This window comes from Rhinoderma darwinii, chromosome 2, assembly GCF_050947455.1.
Source record: "Rhinoderma darwinii isolate aRhiDar2 chromosome 2, aRhiDar2.hap1, whole genome shotgun sequence".
In the NCBI taxonomy this organism is placed as follows: domain Eukaryota; kingdom Metazoa; phylum Chordata; class Amphibia; order Anura; family Rhinodermatidae; genus Rhinoderma; species Rhinoderma darwinii.
Genome location: NC_134688.1, coordinates 37577980 through 37589721, shown reverse-complemented (window position 1 = coordinate 37589721; position 11742 = coordinate 37577980).

The window sequence follows — 11742 nt, the reverse complement described above, 5'->3', positions numbered from 1 at the left end:
CTAAATGTGTTACTCCACAATCCAACAGGTTTGTAGCGCACCAAGTTCCTCTTCATTCCTTGGAGACGCGTTCTTCTGGTACCAATATTAGTACACCATTCCTCTTCTACCTACAACAGATGACCCATTCTTTGCCCACAATATGGGAAAGAATGAGGGACACAACGCCAATTCGAACTGGAAAGCATTCTTTGTTTTAACATGTGACAAACTTGTATGTATTCTGGACTATCAGGCTATAAAAAAAATGAGATTAACAACTTGTGTGCAAGCCTTCAGTTCATGCACACATGGTGTTAAAAAAAATCTGGCCTCCTCCTACCCCTTCAGCTGGCCATTCCATCTCCAGAATTGGTGCATTTTTAGGAATATTATTACACCAATATTTCCTAACATCTCATTGAAAGATAGGATAGTACCTGCTGGCCCACAATGTCCAACGCTCCCGATCGCAAGTGCTGTCCATACCTTTCCTAAATGTGTTACTGCATGATTCAACAGGTGTGTAGCGCGCCAAGTTCCTCTTCATCCCTTGGAGGCGCGTTCTTCTGGTACTAATATTAGTACACCATTCCTCTTCTACCTACAACAAATGACCCATTCTTTGCCCACAATATGGGAAAGAATGAGGGGCACAACGCCCATTCGAACTGGAAAACATTCTTTGTCTTAACATGTGACAAACTTGTATGTATTCTGGACTATCAGGTTATAAAAAATTTATTTAACAACTTGTGTGCAAGCCTTCAGTGCATGCACACATGATGATATTAAAAATCCGGCCTCCTCCTACCCCTTCAGCCGGCCATTCCATCTCCAGAATTGGTGCATTTTTAGGAGTATTATAACACCAATATTTCCTAAAGTCTAGTTTAAAGATAGGATAGTACCTGCTGGCCCAGAATGTCCAACGCTCCCGATCGCAAGTGCTGTCCATACCTTTCCTAAATGTGTTACTCCACAATCCAACAGGTGTGTAGCGCGCCAAGTTCCTCTTCATCCCTTGGAGGCGCGTTCTTCTGGTACCAATATTAGTACACCATTCCTCTTCTACCTACAACAAATGACCCATTCTTTGCCCACAATATGGGAAAGAATGAGGGGCACAACGCCAATTTGAACTGGAAAACATTCTTTGTCTTAACATGTGACAAACTTGTATGTATTCTGGACTATCAGGTTATAAAAAATTTATTTAACAACATGTGTGCATGCCTTCAGTGCATGCACACATGATGATAATAAAAATCCGGCCTCCTCCTACCCCTTCAGCCGGCCATTCCATCTCCAGAATTGGTGCATTTTTAGGAGTATTATAACACCAATATTTCCTAAAGTCTAGTTTAAAGATAGGATAGTACCTGCTGGCCCAGAATGTCCTACGCTCCCGATCGCAAGTGCTGTCCATACCTTTCCTAAATGTGTTACTCCACAATCCAACAGGTTTGTAGCGCGCCAAGTTCCTCTTCATTCCTTGGAGACGCGTTCTTCTGGTACCAATATTAGTACACCATTCCTCTTCTACCTGCAACAGATGACCCATTCTTTGCCCACAATATGGGAAAGAATGAGGGACACAACGCCAATTCGAACTGGAAAGCATTCTTTGTTTCAGAGATTTCATTAAAATTTGGCAGTGAAGATGAATAAATTCAATTATTTTCCAATAAGATGTAGATTTACCTCAAAATTTTAAATTTTTTCAACAAATAAATGAGGAAAAGCACCCCAACATTTGTAAAGCAACTTCTCCAGAGTATGGAAATACCAAACATGTGGTCATAAACTGCTGTCTGGGCAAGCAGCAGGACTCGGAAGGGAAGGCACGCCATTTAGCTTTTGGAGCGCTGATTTTGCTGGATTAATTTCTCTGCATCATGTCGCATTTGTAAAGCTCCTAAGGTATCAGTACAGTGGAAACCCCCCAAAAAGTGACTCCATTTAGGAAACTACACCCCTTGAGGAATTCATCTAGGGGGTGTAGTGAGCATTTTGACCCCACAGGTGTTCCATAGATTTCATTAGAATTGGGCAGTGAAAATGAAAAATCGCATTATTTTCCAATAAGATGTAGCTTTACCTCAAAATTTTTATTTTTTTAAACAAATAATCAGAAGAAGCACCCCAACATTTGTAAAGCAACTTCTCCAGAGTACGGAAATACCAAACATGTGGTCATAAACTGCTGTTTGGGCAAGTGGCAGGACTCGGAAGGGAAGTCACGCCATTTAGCTTTTGGAGCGCAGATTTTGCTGGATTCATTTCTCTGCACCATGTCGCATTTGTAAAGCTCCTAAGGTACCAGTACAGTGGAAACCCCCCAAAAGTGACTCCATTTAGGAAACTACACCCCTTGAGGAATTCATCTAGGGGTGTAGTGAGCATTTTGACCCCACAGGTGTTTCATAGATTTCATTAGAATTGGGCAGTGAAAATGAAAAATTACATTATATTCCAATAAGATGTTTGGGCAAGCGGCAGGACTCAGAAAGGAAGGCACGCCATTTAGATTTTGGAGTGGTGGATTGATTTCTCTGCTCCATGTCACATTTTTAAAGGTACCAGTGCAGTGGAAACTCCCCAAAAGTGACTCCATTTGGGAAACTACACCCCTCAAGGAATTTTTCAAGTGGTATAGTGAGCAGTTTGACCCCACAGGTGTTTCATACAAAGGCAGTAAAATAATAAAATTTAGATTTTTTTCAAATTAAATGCTGCTTTAGCCCCAAACTCATAATTTTCACAAGGGGTTAAAGGAGAAAAAGCACCCACAGGTTGTTATGCTATTTCTCCTGAATACGGCAATACCCCATTTGTGGAGATAAACTGCTGTTTGAGTATGTGGCGGGGCTCAGAAGGTAAAGAGCACCATGCAACATCTGAGGCCTACTACGATGGCATTTACTGCCCTGTGTCATGAAAACAGAGGCTCTGGGGTGTCAAAACATTAGAAACCCAGAGAAGTGACCCCATTTATGAAACTAAACCCCTCAAAGAATTCATCTAGCGGTATAGTGAGAAGATTTAGATTGTAATGTAACACCTTTCAAGGTATTCATCTAGGGGTAGAGTGAGAATTTTTAATTTGTAAAGTGACAACCCTCTAGGTATTCATCTAGGGGTATAGTGAGAATTTTTAAATTGTGAAGTGACAACCCTCTAGGTATTCATCTAGGGGTATAATAAGAAATACTTTAACTTTAGTAAATAAGGAGGACAACCTGGAAAACCTGCAATGGAGGGAGAGGGAATGGCAGGTACCACTACCAACCTACCCACCATTCCATAAAATCCAGCCTAAAAAATAAATCAAAGGCCTCAGCAAAAAAAAAATTTGCAACCTGGATGAGACAGACACTCCCTCGGGTCCTTGGTATAGTGAGAATTTTTAGTTTTGTTTTTGGTGTTTTTTTACAAATTTTGAATGATCAAATTTTAAATGGGGCTGGTCAGTAAAAAAAATGAATAATTGGTCATGGCCAATATGGGAGACAGAAAAGGTGAATGAAGAATAAATAAATAAAAAATCCAAGGAGGTATGATATATTTTGAAACATTGTTTCATGCACAGGCTGGGATTTGTGGGACATGTCTCACAATGGTATGTGGTGTCCTTACGAATGCCTCGCTTGGCACACACACAGCATTTTTTTGGGGGCTTCTGTTTTTTTTCAGTGGGGGGGATTCCTGTGGAGAAATGCTGACATGGAATTATCCTGCTGACAGAAGAACCGGATGAACTGCCCTCCCCTTCCTGGTCACCAAATATCAGGGACTTGATGACCTTTTCCTGAAATTGCAGGAACGTATCCCCACTGCCAGCGTATCTGTAGAGGACAAAGGCGTTGTATGCTGCCATCTGTGTAAGATGCACAGACAGCTTTTATACCATACCCTGGTCTTGCGCATGGCGCTGTATGGTTTTATAACCTGGTCAGACAGGTCAACGCCACCCATATATTTGTTGTACTCCTGTACACAATATGGTTTGGGAACTTGGGTGGTGGATCCGCGTACAGTGACAAGGCTGCCTCTGCTGTCGTGAATGCTGGTCAGTATAAGGACGTCCCTTTTATCCCTATATTTCAGGAGGCGCAGATCGTTGCTGCAGACAGCTCTGCTCTCTCCTAATTTTAGGATCTGTCCCAGAAAAGTTTTGGGGAGGCCCTTCTGATCTTTGCGGATTTTTCCGCACGCCAAGGTGGATCTGGACGAGAGAACTTTTAACAATGGGACACTATTGTAAAAGTTGTCCAGATAAAGATGATATCCTTTGTCAAGTAAAGGATGGATAAGATCCCATACGATCTTTCCACTAATTTTGAGGAAGGGGGGCATTCTGGGGGATCTATATGGGAGTCTATTCCCTCATAGACCCTAAAAGAGTAGGTGTAACCGGTGGCACTTTCACATAGCTTGTAGAGTTTTATGCCGTACCGGGCTCTTTTATTGGGTAGATACTGCCTGAAGTGCAGTCTACCCTTGAAGCTCACTAGTGATTCATCCACCGAAATATTTTGTTGGGGGTATAAACTTGGGAAAAATTTTGGGTGTAGTGGGCAATCAATGGTCTTATTTTATACAGCCTATCAAAATTTGGGTCCTGTGTGGGTGGGCACTGACTATTGTCATTGTAATGCAGGAACTTTAGGATGGTTTCGAATCGCTTCCTTGTCATTACTGTGCGGTAAACGGGGGTATAAAATATCAGGGGACCAAAAGTCTCTAATACTGGGCTTTTTTATGAGTCAAAAACTTAAAAATAAGCCCCAAAACTTCCGCAATTCCACTGGGTTTGTGGGGTTCCAATTTTGGCATCTCCCATAAAATGAGTTGGGATTCTGGGCAATAAATTGTTCCGCATAAATGATGGTCTGCTGGACAATTAGTTCTAAAAAGGCATCTGAAAAAAAAAGTTTAAAATAATCAAGGGGGCTGAAACCCGTTGTTTCAATTTAAATGCCTGAGGGGGCTGTAAATTCAGGCACCTGGGGGGTATAATTGTCCGCAGCTTCCCAGGTCAGCTCAGGCAGAGCAGGACCTACGGCTCTTCTTCGCCGACTGGGGGGTGCAGACTCAGAGTCACTGGATGCAGATGATGAAAGCACGAACTGTGCTTCACCTTCACTAGCGCTGTCCGTATCGGCACACAGCATTTCATATGCTTCCTCGGCTGTAAAGACTCTTTTGGCCATACTAACTAACTCTTCCTACCTAACTAACGAACACATTATTTTTGTAACTTTTTAAAAAAAAATGTTTTCATTTTTTTTTAAATAAACTCTTTTTATCAAAAAATAAACTGCTGTCTGTTGACATGGTGACAGTTTGAAGCTTCGGCGTAACTGTACGCCCGAATGCGGGAAATCACTTTGATTCCGGACGTACAGTCATGCCAAATCGTGGGAAGGGGTTAATGTGTTACTCCACGATCCAACAGGAGCATAGCGCTCCACGTACCTCTTGATACTTTGAAGGCACGTTCTTCTGGTACCAATATTAGTACACCATTCCTCTTCTACCTACAACAAGTGACCCATTCTTTGCCCACAATATGAGAAAGAATGAGGGGCACAACGGCAATTCGAACTGGAAAAGATTTGCTTTTTCAACTTGTGACAAACTTGTATGTATTCTAGACTATCAGACTATCAAAATGAATTTAACAACATGTATGCAAGCCTTCAGTCCATGCACACATGGTGTTAAAAAAAATCCAGCCTCTTCCTACCCCTCTTCCTAACCGGCCATTCCATCTCCAGAATTGGTGCATTTTCAGGAGTATTATTACACCAATATTTCCTATCATCTAGTTTAAAGACAGGAAAGTACCTGATGGCCTACAATGCCGGACGCTCCCGATCGCAAGTGCTGTCTATACCTTTCCTAAATGAGTTACTCCACGATCCAACAGGTGCGTAGCGCGCCAAGTTCCTCTTCATCCTTTGGAGGTGCGTTCTTCTGGTACTAATATTAGTACACCATTCCTCTTCTACCTACAACAAATGACCCATTCTTTGCTCACAATATGGAAAAAATGAGCGGCAGAAACGCCAATTCGAGCTGGAAAATATTCACTGTTTCAACGTGCGCCAAACTTGTATGTATTCTAGACTATCAGGCTATGAAAAATGAATTCAACAACATGTGTGCAAGTCTTCAGTGCATGCACACATGGTGTTAAAAACTAAATCCGGCCTCCTCCTACCCCTTCAGCTGGCCTATCCATCTCCAGAATTGGTGCATTTTCAGGAGTATTATTACACCAATATTTCCTATCATCTAGGTTAAAGATAGGATAGTACCTGATGGCCCAAAATGCCTGACGCTCCCGATCGCAAGTGCTGTCCATACCTTTTCTAAATGTGTTACTCCAAGATCCAAAAGGTGTGTAGTGTGCCAAGTTCCTCTTCATCCTTTGGAGGCAAGTTCTTCTGCTACCAATATTAGTACACCATTCCTCTTCTTCCCACAGCAAATGACTCAATCTTTGCCCACAATATGGGAAAGAATAAGGGGCACAACGACAATTCGAACTGGAAAACATTCTTTGTTTCAACGTGTGACAAACTTGTATGTATTCTGGACTATCAGGCTGTAAAAAATGAATTTAACAACATGTGTGCAAGCCTTCAGTTCATGCACACATGGTGTTAAAAAAAATCCGGCCTCCTCCTAACCCTTCAGCCGGCCATTCCATCTCCAGAACTGGTGCATTTTTAGGAGTATTATTACACCAATATTTCCTAACATCTAGTTTAAAGATAGGATAGTACCTGCTGGCCCAGAATGTCCAACGCTCCCGATCGCAAGTGCTGTCCATACCTTTCCTTAATGTGTTACTCCACGATCCAACAGGTGTGTAGCGCGCCAAGTTCCTCTTCATCCCTTGGAGGCGCATTCTCCTGGTACCAATATTAGTACACGATTCCTCTTCAACCTACAACAAATGACCCATTCTTTGCACACAATATGGGAAAGAATGAGGGGCACACCGCCAAATCAAACTGGAAAACATTCTTTGTTTCAACGTGTGACAAACTTGTATGTATTCTGGACTATCAGGCTAGGAAAAATGAATTTAACATGTGTGAAAGCATTCAGTTCATGCACACATGGTGTTAAAAAAAAAACGGCCTCCTCCTACCCCTTCAGCTGCCCATTCCATCTCCAGAATTGGTGCATTTTCAGGACTATTATTACACTAATATTTCCTAACATCTAGTTTAAAGATAGGATAGTACCTGCTGGCCCAGAATGTCCAACGCTCCCGATTGCAAGTGCTGTCCATACCTTTCCTAAATGTGTTACTCCACGATCCAACAGGTGTGTAGCGCGCCAAGTTCCTCTTCATCCCTTGGAGGCGCGTTCTTCTGGTACCAATATTAGTACACCATTCCTCTACTACCTACAACAAATGACCCATTCTTTGCCCACAATATGGGAAAGAATGAGGGGCACAACGCCAATTCGAACTGGAAAACATTCTTTGTCTTAATGTGTGACAAACGTGTATGTATTCTGGACTATCAGGCTATAAAAAATGAATTTAACAACATGTGTGCAAGCCTTCAGTGCATGCACACATGTTGTTAATAAAAATCCGGCCTCCTCCTACCCCTTCAGCCGGCCATTCCATCTCCAGAATTGGTGCATTTTTAGGAGTATTATTACACCAATATTTCCTAACATCTAGTTTAAAGATAGTATAGTACCTGCTGACCCAGAATGTCCAACGCTCCCGGTTGCAAGTGCTGTCCATACCTTTCCTAAATGTGTTACTCCACGATCCAACAGGTGTGTAGCGCGCCAAGTTCCTCTTCATCTCTTGGAGGCGCGTTCTTCTGGTACCAATATTAGTACACCATTCCTCAACTATCAACAACAAATGACCCATTCTTTTCCCACAATATGGGAAAGAATGAGGGGCACATCGCCAAATCGAACTGGAAAACATTCTTTGTTTCAACGTGTGACAAACTTGAATGTATTCTGGACTATCAGGCTAGGAAATATGAATTTAGCAACATGTGTGCAAGCCTTCAGTGCATGTACACATGGTGTTAAAAAAAAACGGCCTCCTCCTACCCATTAAGCTGCCCATTCCATCTCCAGAATTGGTGCATTTTCAGGAGTATTATTACACCAATATTTCCTAACATTTAGTTTAAAGATAGGATAGTACCTGCTGGCCCAGAATGTCCAACGCTCCCGTTCGCATATGCTGTCCATACCTTTCCTAAATGTGTTACTCCATGATCCAACAGGTGTTTCTCGAGCCAAGTTCCTCTTCATCCCTTGGAGGCATGTTCTTCTGGTGCCAATATTAGTACACCATTCCTCTTCTACCTACAACAAATGACCCATTCTTTGCCCACAATATGGGAAAGAATGAGGGGCACAACGCCAATTCGAACTGGAAAACAGTCTTTGTCTTAACATTTGACAAACTTGTATGTATTCTGGACTATCAGGCTATAAAAAATTAATTTAACAACATGTGTGCAAGCCTTCAGTGCATGCACACATGATGTTAATAAAAATCCGGCCTCCTCCTACCCCTTCAGCCAGCCATTCGATCTCCAGAATTGGTGCGTTTTTAGGAGTATTATAAAACCGATATTTCCTAAAATCTAATTTAAAGATAGAATAGTACCTGCTAGCCCAGAATGTCCAACGCTCCCGATCGCAAGTGCTGTCCATACCTTTCCTAAATGTGTTTCTCCACGATCAAACAGGTCTGTAGCGTGCCAAATTCCTCTTCATCCCTTGGAGGCGCGTTCTTCTGGTACCAATATTAGTACACCATTCCTCTTCTACCTACAACAAATGACCCATTCTTTGCCCACAATATGGGAAAGAATGAGGGGCACAACGCCAATTCGAACTGGAAAACATTCTTTGTCTTAACATGTGACAAACTTGTATGTATTCTGGACTATCAGGCTATAAAAAAATGAGATTAACAACTTGTGTGCAAGCCTTCAGTTCATGCACACATGGTGTTAAAAAAAATCCGGCCTCCTCCTACCCCTTCAGTCGGCCATTCCATCTCCAGAATTGGTGCATTTATAGGAGTATTATTACACCAATATTTCCTAACATCTAGTTTAAAGATAGGATAGTACCTGCTGGCCCAGAATGTCCAATGCTCCTGATCGCAAGTGCTGTACATACCTTTCCTTAACGTGTTACTCCACGATCCAACAGGTGTGTAGCGTGCCAAGTTCCTCTTCATCCCTTGGAGGCGCGTTCTCCTGGTACCAATATTAGGACACGATTCCTCTTCTACCTACAACAAATGACCCATTCTTTGCCCACAATATGGGAAAGAATGAAGGACACAACACCATTTCGAACTGGAAAACATTCTTTGTCTTAACATGTGACAAACTTGTATGTATTCTGGACTATCAGGCTATAAAAAATGAATTTAACAACATGTGTGCAAGCCTTCAGTTCATGCACACATGGTGTTAAAAAGAATCCGGCCTCCTCCTTCCCCTTCAGCCGGCCATTCCATCTCCTGTATTGGTGCATTTTTAGTAGTATTATTATACCAATATTTACTAACATCTCATTTAAAGATAGGATAGTACCTGCTGGCCCACAATGTCCAACGCTCCCGATTGCAAGTGCTGTCTATACCTTTCCTAAATGTGTTACTGCACGATCCAACAGGTGTGTAGCGCGCCAAGTTCCTCTTCATCCCTTGGAGGCGCGTTCTTCTGGTACTAATATTAGTACACCATTCCTCTTCTACCTACAACAAATGACCCATTCTTTGCCGACAATATGGGAAAGAATGAGGGGCACAACGCCAATTCGAACTGGAAAACAGTCTTTGTCTTAACATGTGACAAACTTGTATGTATTCTGGACTATCAGGTTATAAAAAATGTATTTAACAACATGTGTGCAAGCCTTCAGTGCATGCACACATGATGATAATAAAAATCCGGCCTCCTCCTACCCCTTCAGCCGGCCATTCCATCTCCAGAATTGGTGCATTTTTAGGAGTATTAAAACACCAATATTTCCTAACATCTAGTTTAAAGATAGGATAGTACTTGCTGGCCCAGAATGTCCAATGCTCCTGATCGCAAGTGCTGTCCATACCTTTCCTTAACGTGTTACTCCACGATCCAACAGGTGTGTAGCGTGCCAAGTTTCTCTTCATCCCTTGGAGGCGCGTTCTCCTGGTACCAATATTAGTACATGATTCCTCTTCTACCTACAACAAATGACACATTCTTTGCCCACAATATGGGAAAGAATGATGGGCACAACGCCAATTCGAACTGGAAAACATTCTTTGTCTTAACAGGTGACAAACTTGTATGTATTCTGGACTATCAGGCTCTAAAAAATGAATTAACAATATGTGTGCAAGCATTTAGTTCATGCACACATGGTGTTAAAAAAAATCCGGCCTCCTCCTACCCCTTCAGCCAGCCATTCCATCTCCAGAATTGGTGCATTTTTAGGAATACTATTACACCAATATTTCCTAACATCTCATTTAAAGATAGGATAGTACCTGCTGGCCCACAATGTCCAACGCTCCCGATCGCAAGTGCTGTCCACACCTTTCCTTAACGTGTTACTCCACGATCCAACAGGTGTGTAGCGTGCCAAGTTCCTCTTCATCCCTTGGAGGCGCGTTCTCCTGGTACCAATATTAGTACATGATTCCTCTTCTACCTACAACAAATGACCCATTCTTTGCCCACAATATGGGAAAGAATGATGGGCACAACGCCAATTCGAACTGGAAAACATTCTTTGTCTTAACAGGTGACAAACATGTATGTATTCTGGACTATCAGGCTCTAAAAAATGAATTAACAATATGTGTGCAAGCATTTAGTTCATGCACACATGGTGTTAAAAAACAATCCGGCCTCCTCCTACGCCTTCAGCCAGCCATTCCATCTCCAGAATTGGTGCATTTTTAGGAATACTATTACACCAATATTTCCTAAAATCTAGCTTAAAGATAGGATAGTACCTGCTGGCCCAGAATGTCCAATGCTCCCGATCGCAAGTGCTGTCCATACCTTTCCTTGATGTGTTACTCCACGATCCAACAGGTGTGTAGCGCGCCAAGATCCTCTTCATCCCTTGGAGGTGCGTTCTTCTGGTACCAATATTAGTACACCATTCCTCTTCTACCTACAACAAATGACCCATTTTTTGCCCACAATATGGGAAAGAATGAGGGGCACAACGCCAATTCGAACTGGAAAACATTCTTTGTTTCAACATGTGACAAAAATTTATGTATTCTGGACTATCAGGCTATAAAAAATGAATTTAACAACTTGTGTGCAAGCCTTCAGTTCATGCACACATGGTGTTGAAAAATAATACGGCCTCCTCCTACCCCTTCAGCCGGCCATTCCATCTCCAGAATTGGTGAATTTTTAGGAATATTATTACACCAATATTTCCTAACATCTCATTTAAAGATAGGATAGTACCTGCTGGCCCAGAATGTCCAACGCTCCCGATCGCAAGTGCTGTCCATACCTTTCCTAAATGTGTTACTCCACAATCCAACAGGTTTGTAGCGCGCCAAGTTCCTCTTCATTCCTTGGAGACGCGTTCTTCTGGTACCAATATTAGTACACCATTCCTCTTCTACCTACAACAGATGACCCATTCTTTGCCCACAATATGGGAAAGAATGAGGGACACAACGCCAATTCGAACTGGAAAGCATTCTGTGTTTTAACATGT